Source organism: Callospermophilus lateralis, chromosome 3 (assembly GCF_048772815.1).
Source record: "Callospermophilus lateralis isolate mCalLat2 chromosome 3, mCalLat2.hap1, whole genome shotgun sequence".
Lineage (NCBI taxonomy): Eukaryota > Metazoa > Chordata > Mammalia > Rodentia > Sciuridae > Callospermophilus > Callospermophilus lateralis.
The window spans coordinates 193061224-193083291 of NC_135307.1; the positions used below are offsets into that span (position 1 = coordinate 193061224).

A 22068-nucleotide genomic window follows, 5' to 3' on the forward strand; every position below is an offset into this window, starting at 1 on the left:
AGTTCAAAGCCAGCCTCAGCAAAAGCAAGGCACTAAGCAACTCAGTGAGACCCTGTCTCTAAATTAAATACAAGGGCTGGGGATGTGGCTCAAGCGGTAGCGCACTTGCCTGGCATGTGTGCGGCCCGGGTTCAATCCTCAGTACCACATACAAAGATGTTGTGTCTGCCGAAAACTAAAAATTAAATGTTAAAATTCTCTCTCTTTAAAAAAAAAAAAAATTAAGGTATTGTGTCCAACTACTTCTAATAAATAAATATATAAATTAAATACAAAATAGGGCTGAGGATGTGACTCAGTGTGCAAGTGCCCCCGAGTTCAAACCCTGATACAAAAAAAAAAAAAATTCCTCAGTCAGGGGTGATGGTAAACACCTGTAATCCCACAACCAAGGAAGTTGAAGCAGGAGAATCTCAAAGTTTTAGGCAAGCCTTGGCAATATATCAAGATCCTGTCTCAAAATAAAGAGGATTGGGGATATAAATTAGTGCTAAAGCACTCCTGAGTTCGATCCCTACTACCCCAGAACAACAACAATCTGGCAATATCCTTTGCTTCTATTACTGATAATTTATTATGTTTCTGGAATAAAGTATAAACCACCTAATGAATTCATTTTTCAATTTAATTCCCTCTCAGCTCAAACACTTGCATGCCCAGAATCAAAGATGAGTGACACCACAAACTGCTAGAACTCTCAAGCTAGCTTAAAAGAAAACCATATAAACAAATTTGGTACGTGTTAAAATGAAAAAACCACAGAAAGACAGCCAAGAGAAAACCTAATCTACAGCTTTTAAAAAACAGAAAAACTATACATCTTGTGTCTATAATAAACTATCATTGCAGACACATATACAAGAAAATGGTATAACCTTGGATCCTGGTAATTTCTTTTCCTCGTACCTTTAGTTTATTGCCAACATGTAGGGAAAGAGGCTAGCAAGGAAAATAAAGTAAAATGTCCTATTATTTTTAATATATGAATTAAACTGAAAAAGCACCTGAATGAAAATTGACTGTTTAATGCAGAAGGTCACATTCTCTCTCCTCTCTCTGTACGCCTCTCCTTTTCATTCTTAATCAACAGGCTGACTCCAGTGCTCCTTCACAATTTTGTTCTGGTTTCAACCTGACAAAGTTGAATTCAAACACAAACTCCCCAGAGGCTCTAGTACCAGAAATGGGCATACCAATTAGCCAACGCAGGTGTTAGCTGCAACTGGAAGCTTGTTGCCAGGAGACTTCTCAACCTCCACGTGAGCAACAGAGTTGAAGTTCACAGATATACACTGTGCAGAGGGGGTTAAGCAAGCCAATTCCATCTAAATTGATAATCCTCTCCTGACAGCATACTAACTAGATGTGTAACTCTTGTTTTAAAGGTTACATTTGACTCTATAATTTAATACACTGAATCTATCTCCCACTCAGAACTAAATCTGAGCTTTGTGAGTTTCATTTTCAACATCTTATTGTCAGCTGTACTTCATCCTCAGCACCACCATCATTAGTAGCCTCACAAGCCTAAAAGTTTCTAGCAAAGGATGATTACAGAAACATTTCCTACTTTGTTTGTAATCTTAAGTCATTAATTTCTTTTTAAACTTCTCCTATATCCCTCTTTTATTTAGAATATCCTGCCTCTAAAATCAAACTCCACTGCCAACTTTGGTGAAACCATCCCTAACTCTTCTGGTTAGAGAAAGTTTTCTCTTTTTTATCCTGATGTTTTTGTGTTTTGTTTTGTTTGTACTGGGATTTGAATTCAAGGGCTTGCACATGCTAACTGAGCTCTGCATCCCCAGTCCTTTTTGACACAGGATCTAAGTTGCCCAGGCTGGCTTTGAACTTATAGTCTTCCTGTCCCAGCCTCCCAGGTTGCCACAATTACAGGTGTGTGCCACAGCACCCAGGTAGCTTTTATACTTACATTGTAATATTTTATATACTACACTATTTCTATTCATTTTTCTGTCTCTACTTCCTATACTGTAAGTTCTACCAGTAAAATGCTTTTATATAAGACTCTTGTCTATTGCAAAACTCCTCTTTTTTACTAACACCACTTCCGTTGTTCCTTTTTCCACCTCCAGTTTCTCCATTTCCTTCCCATCAGCTGTACTTTTGACCAATTCCTCTTCCAAAAATACAGAGAAGGTTTATAGAGGGGAAGTAAGTAAATACTTTGTAGAAAGTTTCTTCTTTCAGAATTGCTATTTTTCACTTAGGTCTTCCCATTCCAAGAATATAGTGGCTTCAAGCTACCTATAAAACTCAATCAAGGGTCTGAATCCTTCAGCTGATTTACTATGATACAATAAAGATGATGAGTCTTTTTTGGGATCAAACTTGAGAAATAAATCTCAATTTCATCGCTTCACTAAAGGTAAACTCTCATCACCTGTAAAAAGCTTACCACTTGTAAAAACTGGGGATAATCATATCTTACATATTCATGTTTACTGGGAGGCTAAGAAGCAACACATAGCAAGCAATTGGTGTAGGGAATACTGTGATTCCCCCCAAAAGTACAGGACACCAAGAACAAAGATGCCCATTCAGCAACATTGATACTACTCTCATTTGAAGAACAAATAGCTACAAATATCCCAATTGAAAAGACTCAGACAGGGCGGAGGATGTGGCTCAGGCGCGCTCACCTGGCATGCGTGCAGCCCAGGTTCGATCCTCAGCACCACATTCAAAGATGTTGTGTCTGCCGAAAACTAAAAAAATTAAAAAAAAAAAAAGAAAGAAAGAAAAGACTCAGACAAATAACAAAGTAACCAGAACTATTCAGGCTATCTTCAACTTACAAATAGCTAACCAGAATTCAAAACATGTTCTCACTGAAATAGTGTGGTGAATGGTAGATAGGAGCTAGCATGTTGTTTTCATACAACCATGAAAACAGAATAAATCAAAAATATTAAGTATGTGTTCTTACGATAAATAGGTATAATTAAAGAATAAACAAGCATATTTTAGAGGATTCTGAAAAGACTCTCCAGGTACCCCAGATACAGTACACAGTGTGGGGTTTTGGTGGCTTGCTCATTTTAAGGATCTCTTTTTACCTCTGAATTTGTGTTTTAACTTTTCTTTAACAGACATAAATATCACTATATTATTTATACCTAAGGTTGTTCCTCTGACCCATAATAAAAACATAAGTAGCAAAGAGAGAAATAAAACAAAAATCAAAGATTTTAGCCCCATTAAGGTAAGATAAAGAGAAGCAATTGGAATGTGAGCAGGATATTAGCACAAAGCAGAAATAAAACCTGATATAAATTCAATTAATAAGCAATAAAGGTTAAACTGATGATATACCACATGCCCCACTGTCTTCTAATCAGTTTTTTTAATGTGCCTCACAGAAGACAACACAGGGGTGGCGGGGTGGGGAGGGGAGTTAGAACTGAAGAGTTATGTTAGTCACCTGGGAACAGCGAAGCTGATACAGTAGATGGCACTAGGAAAATAAGGAAGGTAAATGGTAACAACAGGGAACTAATCAAAGGCAAAGGCAGAACCTGTAGAGAAAAGAACAAAGTAGAACACACTTCGCCCTGCATTATAAAGTTGGCCCTGTCCACCAACATCCAAAAATATAAAGAAACTATGTGGGTTTACCTGTGATACTGACATTATAATTAACAATGTGGAGATTTAACTGATAAAACACTGAGTTATTTTTCAATGATAAAGTACTGAAGGTGGGAAAGGGAATAAGATGTATCATGGAAAAGTACATTTTGGGTAAACTTCCTCCTCTATAAAAGCAAAGAGGTTGGGGATTGAGATTTCCAACTCCAGCAACAGGACTCAACAAATCTGACTCATAAGATTTCCTGAATAGGTCATCATCTTTACTTCTGACTGTGGCCTCGTCCTTTTCTTCCTGTGACCTCACAACTTCTTATTGTTCAATGATTATAATTCCACTATTACTTTAAATAACTTTAAATAACTTCAACAGAACCATGGGGGGGGGGGCGTTTACAGGGGATTGAACTCGGGGGCACTTGACCACTGAGCCACATCTCCAAACCTATTTTGTATTTTATTTGAAGACAGGGTATCACTGAGTTGCTTAGTGCCTTGCTTTTTGCTAAGGCTAGCTTTGCACTCCCAATCCTCCTGCCTCAGCCTTCTAAGCCACTGGAATTATAGGAATGCACCACCACACCCAGCAGAACCATTCTTTTAAAACAATGTTTCCATATCCCTAGAAGATACATGCTAGTAACAGAATTTACCTTTTCAAATAAGTCTCTAAGACTACAGATAACAATAAGGTACTATTCATTTCAAAAAGCTATAAGGATGGGCTGGGGCTGTAACTCAGTGGTAGAGCTCCTGCCTCCCACGTGTGAGGCACTGGGTTTGATCCTCAGTATGAATGAAAGAATGAATGAAAGAATGAATGAATGAATGAATCGTGGCTATCTACAACTTAAAAAAAAAAAAAAGCTAAAGAATTTCAAATGACTTTACTCTCAAGTAAGAGCCAGGCATTGTGGTACACACCTATAATCCCAATTACTAAAGAGACTGAGGCAAGAGGATTTCAAGTTCAAGGCCAGCCTGGGCAACTGGGGGGGGGGGGGGGGTTGTAGGGTGGTGAGAGACAGAGAGAAAGGAGACAGGTATATCTGACCTGATTTAAACTCTATAAACTCTATGCAATATACAGAAACATCTTGTTACCCCACTATTAGGGATAATTTTTGTTTTCATGTATCAGTAAAAATTTTTAATTAAAAAGTAAGCCAAGCCTGGAAGACCACACCTGTAGTTTCTGCTACTTGGGAGATGGACAGGAGTTCACAAGTTCAAGGCCAGGCTGGGCAACATGGTGTGATTTAGTCTCAAAAAGGGCCAGGATGTAGCTCAGTGGCAGAGAACTTTCCTAGCATGTGTAATGCCCTGGATTCATCCTCAGCACTACACAAATAACTAAATAGATGAATGAATAAATAAATAAATTTCTAAAATCATTATCCATCTCAGGATGACAACAACAAATAATCCATGAGAGCATATATAACAAAAAGAAAACGTGTGTGGTGTCATTTATTTGTTGAAGGGTGAGGTAGAGTTGGTAGAAAAGTTAAAAGTCATCAGAACTTAAGTTCAACAACCTCACCCAGTTATTTCTATATACTGTGTGGAGCTAAAAATCTGTATCTCTAAGGCCACGATAATTTTAGGTAAGAAAAAATAAACAATACTGAAGAATAGCATGAAAGGCACATTACTCAACTTCTTTGAAGTCATACAGAACTGGTTAAAACCAAAACCTACTTCAGCAAATATCTTAAGAGTGGTCTTCAACACTCTTCAACATATTTGGGTATTATCCACATAAACAAAGGAAAAAGCATTCCCCATTTTATGTGTCTGTAATGTTGATCATAACAGACAAAGCTTTTTGCTTTCAAGGAGCTAATGACCCAGTGTCAGGGATCAAACTAGTTAGTGCGTAATCACATACTAAATTATGTACAACCAAAAGAGATTAATAAAAAGCAGTAGCTGATCTATGAACAACAGCCAGGCTTGGTCATGCGTGTATACAGTCCCAGCTACTCAGGAGAGGTTGAGGTGAGAGGATCACAGACCATGTCCCAAGAAAGTAAAAGCATTACATCTTTTAGTAGTAAACTGCAGATTTACATCAGAGATTAAGGAATTTGAACAGCTAAGTAACAGATACAAGCCTTATACAGCTGTTCAAATTCCTTAATCTCTGATGTAAATCTGCAACTTACTACTAAAAGATAAAGTGTAAGGTTGATGACAACTAAATTGTCCTTGAAATTGGCCAGACCTCATTGGTTAGCTCAGGCCTCCTTCATGTTTCAGCAAAACAGAACAGAAGCAGCTGAAACAGAAACTGGGCTGTGCTGCTGCACAGACAGAGCAAGGTAAAAGATTTAATTCAAATACTTCAAGCATTGCAGCCAAATTCACTACATCAGTGTGCTCAAGCTTTTTGTCTTGGGATTTCTTTATCTCTTAAAACCTGGGAGTCCTGGGTCTGTGGCTGTAGCTCAGTGGTAGAGCACTTGCCTATCGAATGTGAGGCACTGGGTTTGATCCTCCCCGCATCACATAAAAATAGACAGGCAGACAGACAGATGTATTATGTCCATCTACAACTAAAAATATATTTTTAAAAAAACTGGGAGTCCTAAGAGCTTTCCTATGGAGTTATATCTACCAATATTTACCATATTTGAAATTAAAACTTAGAAACATTTGAAATATTAATTTTTAAAGCCTATTACATACCAACAGTTTTTGTGAAAAACAATTTTTCTGAAACCAAAAAATTCAAGGAATGGCAATGTTTTAAATTTTTGCCCAGCATATGCCTCTATTAACAGAAGACATTTATTGTTTCAATGTTATTGTGAATAAAGCTATGAAGAAAATTCACCTTCACACAGACATGCTGGTTAAAGGAAAGAATATTTTAATAGTCTTTCACATATTATTCCCTTAATATTATATTATATTGTATATATTATATTCACATAATATTCCCTTAATATTACACTAAAACTTCACACATGGTAGTTTTATGTCTGTTTTGAGGTACTGGGTAGTTTTGTTTGTTTATTTGGGCAGTACTGGGGATTGGACCCAGGGCTTTGGTAAGCGCACTACCAAGAAGCTATATCCCCAGCATGTGTTTAAGACTGGGAGGTCACTAGTCTTGAACCTACAATCCTCCTGCCTCAGTTTCCTGAGTAGCTGGGATTATAGGCACTGCCCCTGCACCCAAGCAAGCAGTGATTTCTTAAAGGTTAACCAAGTAGGAAAAGAAAAACATTTCCCTCTATCCTAAATTCTTATCTAGAAAAGATCACTGTAAGAAAAGACAGATCAATAAAAGAAAACAAACCAAGTTCTTAACATGCAAACTCGATGCATACATGGGAGACACCCAGAGGGGAAAAAAATCTTTTTTAAAGGGTCATTGAGAATTGGAGTGAAAGAAAGAAAGAAGGTATAAGGGGGAAATAGTTATGGGAAGGCAACCAGGGAAAAACATAGTCAACACTAGTTACGGTCCGTTAAGTCAGTGCCTTCTCCATTGATAACTTCAGTGATTTAGTCATCCTGCTCTTCCTGGTCTTGAGGGAGAAGTTCTTACAAAAGGAGTTCTAATAGGTAAGTGTCTCATTTCAGAGCTTTTCCTGGATTGTATCTCAAAATAATCCTTGTGCCAAGATATATTTTGAGGTGGTATATTCTGGTTCCCTACAGTTGCAAAGTGAAATCTGAAATTATATGAATGAACTTTCATGATGTTACTTTACAATACACTGACCTAAAAAGCTAATTAAATTAAATAAAATACACTAACCTAACCTGCACTCTCAACAGATCTTTTACCCAAGCATGATTCTGTATTAGCAAACAGTTCATCATTTGGGCAATATTGGTTCATTCAGTGAAACAGATCTTTGAAATTCTGATACATTTTATTATACAGATTTTTTTTAAACCCACATTCATTAACATTAAAACCCATTTCATCAGAAAAAATTTTAAGAAATGAGATACTGTCGTACTGATGGTAGCAGACTTAAGTTTACTTGAAGGCTCATCAGATGTTTTCCTTAAGTGACAGGCCCACCTCAACTTTAAGACATAGTCGGCCAAACACCTAACTTTGAGAGGGAAAAAAAAAAAAAAAAAAAGCTGTCATTCTTTCTAGTATAACTATATTCCAGGAAAAATGTGGTTAGTTCAACTCACAACAACTGCCTAAGTGCTCTTCATCAAGAAAATAATCAACTTCAGCAGGCAGAAGTACTTTGTGTACATTTCCCATTCATAAAAGAATATTTTTTTAAAAAAATAGTACTCAAGGGTCAAAATTTAAAAGAAATGAACAATTTCTACTTCATCAAACGAACAATTTTAAAAAACATTTTTAAGTTATAGATGGACACAATACCTTTATTTTGTTTATTTTAAGTGGTACTGGGGATCAAATGCAGTGCCTCCCATGTACAAGGCAAGCACTCTGCCACTGAGCCACAAACTCACCCCACCGACCCCCCACCCCCATCAAAGACAATTCTTAATTATGAAGTTGTGCATGGCAATAAAGGAGTTACATACTAGTAGAGTCTAGTACTACCATTCAATAGCAATCAGGGTAGTGACCCTGATTCATGCTAAGGTGACAGCAGCTTTATGCATCATTGTTTTGCAGCTCCAATGTAAACATCAACAGAATAAAAATGGGAAATAACATATTAGTATTACTATGAAACCAGTTTTAACCATGTGAACTCCCAAACAGGTTCTCAGGGACTCCCAGGAATTCCTGAACTACACTTTGAGAATCATTGTACTAGACAGATTTAAGATTGGGGTTGAGAGATTGAAACTAGTGTTTTCTCCCAAGTTCCTCTACATGTCCATTTAATAACTATTTTAGTGTGTAATCTCTGCAGGCCTATATATGCCCAAGCCACATGAGACCAAAAGAACATGGGGTTTCTTAATAAAATGACACAGTGAATTAATACTTTCAACCAACAACACCCTCACACCTTGCTCTGAATATAATAATCACAAAATGTGTATATTTTATTAACTTAGAAGACACCAATATGCTCAAACATGACATGTCTTTGGACTAAGACACAAAGCAAACCCTAAAGCAATGAATTGGCCAACTCTCTGAACCTAATGAGTTTCAGGACCAGAGACAAGCAAAGGCGGTCAGGAAATCAAATCATGCACAAAATAACAGAACCAAAAGCAATGCTTTAAAAAAAAAAAAAAAAGGCTCATAGACAGAAATCAAAATAGAAAACAGAAAGCACAAAGGCAATAAATATGGAGGCAAAAGTGGCAGAAAGGAAAAGTTTATTTCCCACTGAAAATGAAAACCATAAATTAAAATTCTACGGTGTATTTAAAAACTAAACTAAAAAAAGACAGCCAAGGCAAGAAAGTCATCAATGAGAAAACAAATTTAATACTCAATAAAATAAAATCTTCAAGTGAGTTTTAAAATAAATGTTCATGATCCTTAATGAGAAAAAAAACCCGATGAACATTAAAAAAGAAAAATAAAAAGTAAATGCAGAAAATTTTGTAAATTTACATAAATGATAAATAATAGCTGGGTGCAGATATGCACATCTATAATCCCAACTACTTGGGAGGCTAAGCCAGCATTGCAAGTTTAAGGCAAGGCTGGGCAAGATAGCAAAACCCTTTCTCAAAATTAAAATAATTTTTTTAAAAATGACTGGGGATGTGTTCAGAGATAGAGCATTTATCTAACATGTGGGAAGACCTGGGTTCAATCTCTGGTATCCAAAAAAAAGATAGTGGACTGCCCACATGATCAACTCTGGATAGATTTGATTTGCATGGGATATTTGTTTGAAACCAAAACTTTCTATAATAAAGTTAATTCCAGGCAAAATGAAAACACACAACACACAGCTAAGAAGTTTGATCAGCTAAGAAAACTGATCAAACAAATGAAGCATGAGGGGGAAATTTCAAAGACAGATTTCAGAGATAACTTGCGCTCCGGCATGATCTTACCAAATTTACATTTCTGAACTTCAATTTCATATTTCTTAAAATGGACATACCAACACCGGACAATTATTGAAAGAATTAAAAAACATATTCACAAAAAGTATCTCAGTATCCGACAAAGGGTGGGCTCTTAAAAAATAGCTCCCTTGACAGGGGATATGGTTCACTGGTTACGCACCACCAGGTTCTTTCCCAGGTACCAAAACAAACAAACAAACAAAAACAGAGCTAACTTGAAAAATGGCTTCCTTAAAAATCTATGACTATTAAGACAAATAGAATAGTTATTTAAAAAGCAGATTTTTGCTGCTAACTATAAAGCAACAAAGTCTATAACCTAGATGAATTAAGGAAATGAATTACTTGTGTTTTTTAATTTCTAAATTAGCTGAATAATTGAAGCATGCTGTCTAAACCTCAGTACCTACAAGAAGTACCAAGATGCTGTCCTTAGTTCTTTTTCTGCTGTAACAGAATACCTGAGACTGGATAATTCATAAAAGAATAGAGATGTGATTTGGCTTCTGGCTCTGAAAGACAGGAAGTCCAAGAGCATGATGATAGCATCCAGTGAGGGGCTTCATGCTGCATCATTCTCTGGGAGAAAACATGCAGTGTGCAAAGCAAGAGGCAAGCAGGCAGAACTTCCTCTTTTTAACAAGGGCCCACTCCTTAACAACTAACACAATCTTATGATAACACATTAATCCATTGCCTAATTATTTTCTAAAGGTCCCACTTCTTAATACTGTCACAATGGCAATTACATTTCAATCTGAGTTTGGGAAGGTAAACTGAAACCACAACAAATGTTAAGATCCACAGTTAAAGATTTGGTAGTGGTACTGAACTGTTCTTATGCAGACACTTCAAGAGGTTTTTTTTTTTCCTTCCTTTCTTTCTTTCTTTTATTTGAGACAGCACCTTACTATGTTGACGAGAGAGGTCTCAAACTCACAGGCCTAAGTGATCCTCCCGCCTCAGCCTTCCAAGTAGCTGGGTCTACAGGCACATGCTGCTCAGCCAAGTCCAAATATTTTCTTTAAACCTCTCTAATAAATGTGTACTTGTCCGTCAAAAGAATTTGTAGAAACAGAAAAACTCTTATTAAAAAGGGCACTTGGGTCACAAGTGACTAAAAACTATTTCTTCCTTGAAAATTCATGTGAATGTTTGTAGTTGATGCTCTGATTTTTTTTTTTTTTTTAATGTAAAGACACTGGTGATTTAACTTGCCCAAGTTTAAATATATCATTCTTTAAAAAATGGCTTTTCAAATGCCAAAAGGAAAATAAAAAGGAAGTCAGCCTTCTTATATTTCAAATGGAACTAGGGAGAGAACTAATTAAGTAATAAAATAAACAATTTACATGGTACCTACACATCACAGAACAGGCTTATTTAAAAAAACCCAAATAAAAATTCTCATACACACACATAATTAATTTCAACTTCCTTCCCAGGCTATAGGAATCAAGGCCCCAAACTATTGAACTATCTGGAAATGAAAAAAAAACAGTAGGATTACAAATGTGCATGGCCAATTTATTTTCTGAAGTCAAAGCATGTCTTCTGTCACCTTGCAGCAAGTCAATGTGATCTGCATACTGATGTATCCAATGAGTCCTCATGTCTGAAACTAATATCAACCATAAAATCTGTTTGTTTGTTTAATTGTTGGTCTTCTTTTTCTTGTACTGGGGATTTAACCTAAGGGTGCTCTATCGCTGAGCTATATCCCCAGCCCTTTATTTTTATTTTGAGACAGGTCTTGCTAAATTGTCCAGACTAGCCTCAAACTCAGAATCCTCCTGCTTCAGCCTCTCAAATTGCTGGGATTAAAGTATACACCACTAAAAAGTGTTATTTTAACAAGTTTGCCAACACATTATGACCTTAGCAGTTTTATCCTAGAATTCTTTTCAAGTTATTATCACAATCTAAAGAGAATTTTTAAAACCCAAGAACCAAAACTAAAAATCATATCATTCCAATTCCATTTGTCACCCTCCAGAAAAATAAAATAACAGACCCTATAAATATCTTTTCAGGCCTGGGGTTGTGGCTCGGTGGTAGAGCACTTGCTTTGGATGCATAAAGCCCTGAGTTCGGTCCCTAGCACCACAGAAAAATAAAGATATTGTGTCCATCTACAACTAAAAAAAAATTAGTTTCAAACAGAACAGCAAATATACCAGTAGTTAAGAGGGTGGGGGGTGTTATATCTATAATTCCATTTTCTACATTGGACCAAATTTTGTGTTAGGGAAATGAAAGAAATGCCAAAATTACAATTATGTTACAAAAGTACTATCTGGAGCATGTTTTAGTTTTGGGTTCTTTGGGGATTTTTTTGGTTTGGTTTTGGTTTGGGGGGGTTGGTTTTTTTGACATACGTTACCCAAACTGGATTTGAACTTGTCATCAGCCTGCCTTGGCCTCCCAAGGAGCTGGGATTACCGACATGTACGACAGTGTCCAAATTACAAGATAAAATTCCAAAGAAATGAATTCAATAACCTGCACTGTTGATCTTCAGGTGCTTGTATACTCATAACTTTAATGTATGAAGCTCATTGAGAATTTATACTTAAGTTTTTTATTAACAAGCTACCATGATGGAAAATACATTTAAAGTTTAGAAACATATGTTGACCATGTGTGCACATGCAAAGCTTTCAAAGTTGCTTTAAAACTTGAAAATGAGTAGAGCTCCTGTTATCCTTGATAAATGTCAGCTGTCATGTACTCATGTCCAATACACACTATTTTTCACAAAGCAGAGATCCAGAAAGGCCAATTATGAATCCAACAGCTGTGTGCAATGGTTATACATAACAAATTCTATTCAAGGTCAGAAGTTTAGAGGTTTTCAATATCAACTTCTAAATAATACATCTCTATATGTTCAATATTACAGATTCAGAAACATATTCTTATTATAATAGTTTATAAAAATAAAGCCAAAATCACAAGAAGAAAGTAATCACAAGTTTGGCCCATAAGAAATAAGACCATTTATAACAGGAGATATAAATGGGACTCTTTGTAAAATCGTGATTCACTTTTTAGATCATTTCAGCTGATATTTAAGCCAAGAGCATTTATTAAAGTTGCAAAATTAAGTACCATAAGAGCTGTATTACTGGCCTGACATTTTTTAATAACAAAATCTGTTCAAATTCAATAAAATTATCAGGGAGGAGGGGGGAACAGTGCTGGAAACTAAACGTAGAGTCTTTGAGGGAAAATGCTCTACCACAGAGCTACATCCCCAGCCCAAAACTTTTCAATTTGATGTATAATAAACAAACAGAATAATGGGTTTCATTGTGGCTCATCCATTCATGTACATAACATAATTTGATCAATTTCATCCTCCAGTATCTCCCCTTGCCCTCTTCCTCCTTCCCCCTAATTCTCTTCCTCTTTCTCGCTAGCCTTCCTTCTATTTTCATGGATCCCTTTTTTCCTTCTCTAGCTTCCACATGACAGAAAACAAAAGACCTGTGACTTTTTAAAAAAAAAAAAAAAAGAGAGAGAGAGAGAGAGAGAGACAGAGAATTTTTTTTTTAATATTTATTTTTTAGTTTTCGGCGGGCACAACATCTTTGTTTGTATGTGGTGCTGAGGATCGAACCTGGGCCACACACATGCCAGGCGAGCGCACTACAGCTTGAGCCACATCCCCAGCCCCAAGACCTGTGACTTTTTGAGTTGGGTTTATTTCGCTTAACATGATGCACTGAATTCCTCAACCAATAAGCATAATGGCATCTATTTAAAAAGTTTCTGCACAGCAAAGGAAACAACAGCAGGGAGAGAGTCTACTAAATGGGAGAAAATCTCTGTTAGCAATTCTTCCAAAAGAGGACTCACATCCAGAATATATAAAGAATTCCAAAAACTTAAAATTAAAAAAAAAAAAATTTCAATCAGAAACTGGGCAAATGACCTAAGCATACACACTTCTTTAGAAGTACAAATGGCTAACAATTATATGATAAAATATTCAACATCCCTAGTCATCAGGAAAATGGAAATTAAAATACGACACTAAGTTTTCACCTCACTCAATTTAGACTAGCAATCACCAAAAACACAAGTAAGGAGCTGGGGATATAGCTCAGCTGGTAGAGTGCTTGTCTTGCATGCACAAGGCCCTGGGTTTGATCCCCAGCACCACCAAAAAAAAAAAAAAAAAAAGAAGAAGAAGAAGAAGAAAACCACACAAATAATAAATGTTAGAGAGGATGGGGGATGATTCTTATACACTGTTGATATGAAAATATAAATTAGTACAGCCACTATGGAAGTTCCTCAAAAGACTAAGAATGAAACCACCATATGAACCAGCTCTACAACTCTTCTGTATTTATCCAAAAGAATTAAAGCTCCAGTGGTGCATCCCTGTAATCCCAGCAGCTCAGGAAACTGAGGCAGGAGGATCATAGTTCAAAGTTAGCCTCAGCAATTTAGTAAGACCCTGTCTCAAAACAAAAAATGAAAAATAAGAAAAGGCTAGGGATGTGGCTCAATGGTAAGCACCCCTGGGTCCATCCCTGGTGGGGGATGGGGGTGGGTGGGAAGAAATATTAAGCAAGCATACTACAGAAAGAATACCCATACCTGTTAATGGGTTAATGGGTTAATGGCAGCACAATTCACAATGCCCAAGTGATGCAATTAGCCTAGGTGTCTGTCCACAGATGAACAAAATAAAGTTGGGTTTTTTTTTTTGTTTTTTTTTTTTTGTGTGTGTGTGTGTGTCTATGTGTACACAGAGACTATAAATGTTTTTTTATATATTATATACACACATATATACAAAATGGATTTTTATTCAGTCATAAAGAACAAAATTGTGTTGTTTGCAGAAAAACTGGTGAAACTGAAGACCAAAACCGTCTTTTCTATGAACAATTACTAAAACTTCATCTCCACTGGTTTCCACAGCAGGAAAAAGGGGAACAGATCAGTATCACAACTACTTTTCAGTTTTCTTACAACTTTACAGTTTTCAATATATACTGTGAAAGCTTCACCATTAAAGTAAGCCTACTTAACCTTTGGTCTTTGACTTTAATAATAAAATACAACTATTAATAGGAATTTTCTTTTAAAACCCACCCCTATACAGTCTAGAACCCATGCTCAAAAAAAAAAATCACATTTTAAAGTAGACTGCTACATCAATATTTGATTCAAAATATTTAAGCTTTTAAAATTATAAATGCATTGGTTTTCTCTTATCTAAAAGTTAATAAACTTAATAAATACATAAAATTACAAATTTTAAAAAGGGGGGATGAGGAAACAGCACTCAGATAATCTTAAGTAAAATAGTTGTGGCTGCTCCACTTGTAACCACAGCCTACCAAAAGTATGGTAAATGTTTTTAACTGTAGTTATAAGCTTGAAAATAATAATTGATATCTGCAGGTACTGTGCCAAATAGTCACAGGTGTCTAACAAACATTTAATGGACAAATAGGCAAAAACAGATCAGTCTGGAGATGACTTTTTTCTTTATTTAGGAATAAAGTCCTCTCAATATAAACTTAATACATGGAAAAGTTCCGCTCCTAGAATTTACATTGGCCCTATAATCACAGGTTAACTTCTAAAATAAAGACTCATTTATAAAAACTGAGGTGACAACTGGGAATGTAACTCAGGGTAGAGTATATGAACAAGGCCCTGAGCTTAATCCAAGAACCACACATAAAAAAAGAAAATATAATAATTAAGATAAGTGCAATTAAAGCGTGTGTGTACACACGAGCATTGCCACTTTGGAGAGACAACCTAGAACCTCATGTGCTCTACCACTGAGCTGCATCCCCAGCCCAAAGCAGTACTCAGGAAACCTAGAAATGTTTGAGAAAGAAAACAAACCTTTTGAAATCAGTCTTATGAGACAAATACCATAAAATTCGTCTATAACATAATGCTCTTAATAGTCTTGAACATATTTGCTACATTCTTTAACAGCTTTACTGAAATGTGATTCACATATCCTATGCTGACAACACATAATCGATGGCTACTGTATTAAAAGATGTGCAACTGTTACCACAATCAATTTTAGCACATTTTCTTTTTTTTTTTTTTTTTATTTCTTTAGTTAGAGGTGTACACGTCTTTGTTTTACTTTATGTGGTGCTAAGGATTGAACCCAGTGCCCTACACATGCTAGGCAAGCGCTCTGCCTCTGAGCCATAACCCTAGCCCAGAACATTTTCGTCATCCCAAAAAGAAACCTAACATCCATAGTTGTCTTTTCCCCAATCCTCGCAATTCCCTCCCTGCCATCCTCATATATACTCCCTCTCTCTCAGGGCTACCTTGGGCAGTCACTAATTTATTTTTTGTCTCTATGGATTTACCTATTCTGGACGATTCATATAAATGAAATTATATAATATCTAGTTTAATTTTTCCACTGGCTTCTTTCACATAGCATGATGTTTTCAAATTTATCCAAGTTACATCATATAATGCTTTGTAGTATTGATATGTATTTTATTTATCTATTCATCAGCACATGAACTTTTAAGTTGCTGCCCCTTGGGTTAGTATGAATACTACTGCTCCAAACATATATGTAAAAAATTTTGTGTGGTCATCAATATTCTTTTTTTTCTTCTTTATTTGGGGGGTGGGGGCAAAGATTTGAACCCAGGACCCAGGGCTTAACCACTGAGCCACATCACAGCCCTTTTGTAAATTTTTTTAATTTCAAGACAGGGTGTCACTAAATTGCTTAGGGTCTCCCCTCAAGTAGCTGGGATTATAGGCATGCACCACCTCGCCCCACTGAGCATCCAGAAATCAGTGAGCACTAATAAATGAAAGCAGGTTTTGGTGATATAAGCAAAGAAGCCTCAGAAGAGTGGTAACAAACAGAAAGAAGCCAGGTTCTTTAAAAAACATTTCTTCTCAAAGCACTAGAAATCAACAGTGAGATTTTAATTATGATTAATACACTACAAATTCTAACTGAGAAAGTGGACAACATGAAATAAAACATGGGTATTTTAGGAGAGATATGGAAACTAAGCAAAAATTCAAACAGACTATAATAGAAATGAAGAAAGCCTTTAATAGGCACATCAGGACACTGAATATAGCTGACATGTAAATATCATTAAACTTAAGATATAAATACAAGCCAGGAGCGGTGGTGAACGCCTATAATCCCAGCAGCTCGGAGGCTGAGGCAGGAAGATCATGAGTTCAAAGCCAGCCTCAGCAATAGTGAGGTGCTTAGCAGTTCAGAGAAACCCTGTCTCTAAATAAAATACCAAATAAGGCTGGGGGGCTGGGGGGAGCACACTTGGCTAGCATGTGTGAGGCACTGGATTTGATTCTCAGCACCACATATAAATAAAAAATACAGGTCTATCAACAATTAAAAAATTAAAATAGGGCTGGGGATGTGGCTCAAGCTGTAGCGCGCTCGCCTGGCATGCGTGCGGCCCAGGTTCGATCCTCAGCACCACATACAAACAAAGATGTTGTGTCTGCCGAAAACTAAAAAAATATTTTAAAAAAAATTAAAATAAAAAAAATTTTAAATAGGGCTGGGATGGGGCTAAGTGGCAGAGTGCCCCTGAGTTCAATTCCTGGTACCCCCGCCCCCAAAAAAGATATCATAATATAAACTTTCAAAACTGAAATGCAAACAAAAACAAACAGAACATCCAAGAATAAAATGACAATTACAAAAGGTATAACAAATACATAATGAGAATACTATTTACATGAAATTCTAGAAATAGCAAAACTGGTGATTTAAAGCAGCTGAGATGGAGGTTTCCTTGGGTTGCCAAGGACAGTAGAGAGGATTAACTGCACAGACATACATGGGAACTTTAGGGACAATGGGAATGATTTATATCACAAATGTGATTATTACATTTGCCCAAACTCATTAAACTGTAAGTTTAGCTGGGGGAGATGGTACATGCCTGGAATCCCAGCAACTTGGGAGGCTGAGGCAGGAGGATCTCAAGTCTTGAGAGTAGCCTCGCAATTCAGTGAGGCCCTAAGCAACTTAGTGAGACACTGTCTCAATAGAAAAATAAATAAATAAATAAGGGCTGAAGATGTATCTCAGTGGTAAAACCCCTGGGTTCAATCCCTCGTACAAAAAAAGAAATGAATAATTTAAGATTGCTAAATTTTACTATATAATAACTATGGTTTAGTAAATCTTTTATAACCAAGTATTTAAACTAAAGGGAAAATAAACAATGTTTACTGCTAATCTACTGATAATAAAGTGAATTTGTTTTAATAATAAAGCAGGATTATCAAAAAGAAGGTGTACATTTTCACCGAATTGAAAATAAATGTTATATTGCTGGTTAAAACCAAGTTTATATTCAAAACTTTAAGAGCAATGAAAATATTCTATACAAAAAAGCATACAGGGGCTGGGGTTATGTCTCAGTTGTAGAGCGCTTGCCTCTCACGCATGAGGCACTGGTTCAATCCTCAGCACCACATAAAAATAAATAAAGATATTGTGTTCACGCTGCATGCCTGTATTCCCAGCACCTCAGGAGACTGAGACAGGAGGATTGGAGTTCAAAGCCAGTCTCAGCAATGGCAAGGTGCTAAACAATTCAGTGAGACCCTGTCTCTAATAAAAATACAAAATAGGGTTGGGGATGTGGCTCAGTGGTTGAGTGCCCCTGAGTTCAATCAAAAAAAGATATTGTATCCATCTACAACTAAAAAATATATTTAAAAAAAGAGGGGCTGGGATTGTGGCTCAACGGTAGAGCGCTCGCCTAGCACGGGCAGGACCTGGGTTGGATCCTCAACACCACATAAAAATAAAGGCATTGTGTTGTGTCCATCTATACCTAAAAAAATAAATATTAAAAAAATAAGCATACACCAAAAATGTTCACTGGAACATTATTAATACATCAAAAACCAGATGAAACTGTTTATGTGGGCTTTGGGGGGTTTGTTCTATTTTGTTTTGCAGTAGCAGGAATTAAACCGAAGGTCTCACATATGCTAGGTAAGCACTCTATCACTCACTGAACTACATCCCTGTGTAGAGTGCCGGTGCGAGTTTGGGAATAAAGAAAATTGCTGTTTGAACCTACAAGGCTTTGTGGCGGCTCGGTTATTTTGTGCCCAGCCAAACTGTGGCATTTGGTGGCCCATACGGGGAACGCCTGAAGCTTGGAGGTAAGTGAAATTGCTCGCCCCTGAAGGACAGCGAAAGAATGGGTGACCATTTCAAAAAACAATGTGTTCTTGTTTTGATTTATTTTGTTTTTATTTCAAGTTGCCTGTCCCTAGAACTTTCTCAGGCAAAATGGGGGAAAAGGTTGACTCAAGGTTTGAAGTTGTTCGCCCCCGAGGAAGAGAAATTGTTAGAGGAAGGAGGTACCCCAGTAAGACCAAGAACAGCTAGGGCATATGTTGATACAATACAAAAATGTAGCCCATGGCTTTTTAAAGAGGAGTTGTTAAATATATCACAATGGTACCATCATGGTATCCTGTAGAAGGATTTTTCTTCAATAAGAAAGAGATGGCTATTTCTGTTTACCACACTAGTCTAAGATCTTGGTTTTTACAGATATCTGATTAATTTACAAAGCTAAAGTGTTGAAACAAAAACCACTAAATATGAAATCAAGTACTCTTTACTTATTAAGTTCCATAAGGTAATATATTTAAACATTATGTGTGTTTTCATAAATTGGTAAATGGAAAAATGTTTAATATTGCTTTGTGTCTGTGTCTTTGCTAAAACAAGGTTACTAAGAGTTAAGATTCTATCATGTGTAATTTACATACAAAGAGTAGAAAAATTTTCAGTTGGGTTTCAATTATAGTATTGAAGTATCATAAAAAACATGAAAGTCTTTCATCTTATTAAAGTGGAATAATTTGTCTAAATCAGAAATTTTATAAGAGTTGTTTCAGAATGTGAATTTATAAAAAGGGTTAACGGCTAGAAAAGAGATATTAAAAGATTGAAGATGTGAAAATATATTTTAATATGGAAGGTTAAAAGAAAAAGAAATGTTTCTAGATGAGATAATCTCTATGTGGTAAAGTAAAACAGTTGTAAAATACCATTTAAAAAGATTTTGAGGAAACTAGACTTACTTTTAAAGCTTGAGAAAGGAAGAAAGAAGAAAAAAGGTATTTGTACATGGCAGATTGAGACAAAGCTTCTTAATGGAGTAAAAAAGAGCCTTTAGTTGAAGGGCAGCCATGTAAACTAACATTAAAGTGATTTATACAGAATCTAAGCCTCGTTTAAAAGAGTGAAGCTGTAGATGGTAAAAAAAGTACATTTAAAAGTATAGTATAGATGATAATTGGAAGGCTTTAAAAGGTTAAATTGAAAGTGGTTAAGATGCCTTCATGACGGAGGAAAGATTGCATCATTCAAAGCCTAGTTAATCTTAAAAGCATTACTTAAAAAAAATAAAATAAATAAAAACCATGAAAATGGGAAGACAATAGAATAAAAGATATTTAGATAAAGAAGATTAAAAATTTGAAGTGAAAAACTTTAAAGACAGAAGTATAGAAAGTTAAAAAGAAAAAAAAGTTAGAAAAGATGTAGGAAGATAAAAAAGATATAGGAAGACAAGAATTAGAAAATTGTTAAAAATGTCAAGTAAAGGGGCTGGAGATGTGGCTCAAGCGGTGGCGCTCTCGCCTGGCATGCGTGTGGCCCGGGTTCCATCCTCAGCACCACATACAAACAAAGATGTTGTGTCCGCCAAATATTAAAAAATAAATAAAGTCAATTGTTTAAAAAAAAAAAAATGTCAAGTAAAGGTATTTCAGATAGTTGTCTTTGCTTTTTGCATTTTCTATTAGATACAGACATGTACTTATTAAAGCAAAAAGAGGGAATTGGAAAGGGGTATATATCCCCCAAAGATAAACTTAAAATAACCCTTTTTACTCTAAACTTTTTAAATTTAGATTCATCAGGACTTAGTGCTGCAGAAAGACATATGTATCCAAAAAATGTACATAAGCCTAAGGTACTTTGGAAAGATATTCTAACAGGACAATGGAAAGGTCCTGACCCAGTGATTGTCTGGAGTCGGGGTTCTGTTTGTGTTTTTCCACAGGAAGAACAGCAACCCCAGATTTGGATTCCAGAGAGACTAACTAAAGCAATTTCTACAGATCAAAAAGAAGATGATTTGACTCAAATCCATAACAGCTGATATCCAGAGCTCCAGCTTGGCTATTCTTACATCTGCGACAGTGATTAGCCAGGGTGCTTTTTTCAATATCTATTTTATTATTGCATTTTTCCACATCATAAGGTTCTATTTTTATTTTTGAGCTCATACAAACCTAGGTTAATGTTTTTCTGATCAGTTTTATTTTTTGACTGTGGAGTTTTTAAACATTGCAATGGAGATTTCACCTAGGTAAAGCTACAAGGCCTTTATTATTATCTTATGTGTTGTACGTTTGTGTGCACATTTGTGTTTTGTGTTGTATGTCTGTGTGTGCATATGTCCATATATCATATATGAGGAGCGCTCATGAAAAAATGGATCCGAATTATTTTTTTTTATTCACATGATTTAAATGGCTTAATTTAAATTAGGTAAACAGCTGTTAAGGATTGTTTTTAAAGGTGGTAACAGATCTGTTTGTTTACTAATTTAAATTAGGTAAACAGCTGTTAAGGATTGTTTTTAAAGGAGGTTAACAGATCTGTTTGTTTAATTTCACCTTTCCTTTTCATTATATTTAATTCTTTTCAGGATAATGTCTCTTTAGCATCATTGCCAGAATTCCTATTTTCATCCCAGTGCCGGTGAAGACAAAGATAAAACCAAACTACAGCTTCTATGATAGCTATCACAGTAAACTGTATAAACTGATGCATCAATGAATATAACTCAACAAGTAATGTTCAATCAAGGAGTCAACTTACTTTGGGAGGAAACGGACATATTGATAGATTCCTCCACTTTGAACTGCTTGCAGAACTTGCCTGGACTATGTAACTATTGTTTGGTGCAGCGAATTGTGGTAGTGCTGGCATATCTTTGCTGATGGTGTCACCAGTGATGCAATTTTTCCCAAGGAGCCGTCAATTGGCTTGGTGTCGTGGCATTTCTGTATCCTCCTCCCTTCTGCTAGTGATGGTCTAAAATTTGGGGGCCAATGGCTATATGCTGGACCGGTAGTCAGTGACGGGTATGATCCAATTGCAGTGGTATCAACCTAAGACAGGAGGCTGACGCCTAAAGGTCAGTTTTCCGATGACGGGTAAGAACCATATGTTGAATTGGACAACCTACCAGGCACGGTCCTTAAGCCACATTAACCTCACTCCCCCACTGGCACCAAGGCCAAATTTGGGGGCCAACAGAGGTGAGGCAAAGAACCTCACCCCCCCCACTGGTGCATAGACCTATCCACAAGTATGGCTGTATGCTGGACCGGTAG

The 22068-nt window shown here is 36.2% G+C and overlaps 1 protein-coding gene across 7 annotated transcripts in view; it reads right to left on the bottom strand.

Moving 5' to 3' along the window:
- Positions 1-22068, bottom strand: part of Ncoa3 (nuclear receptor coactivator 3) — a 126147-nt gene that overhangs the window by 38490 nt on the left and 65589 nt on the right. Inside the window, exon 3 of one of the 7 annotated variants that reach the window (XM_076851982.2) lies at positions 2664-2729. The exons of the other annotated variants lie outside the window; for them this stretch is intronic. The gene's annotated coding sequence lies outside the window, so the exon portion shown is untranslated. The remainder of the gene's footprint in view (positions 1-2663; positions 2730-22068) is intronic. 7 annotated transcript variants of the gene reach the window in all.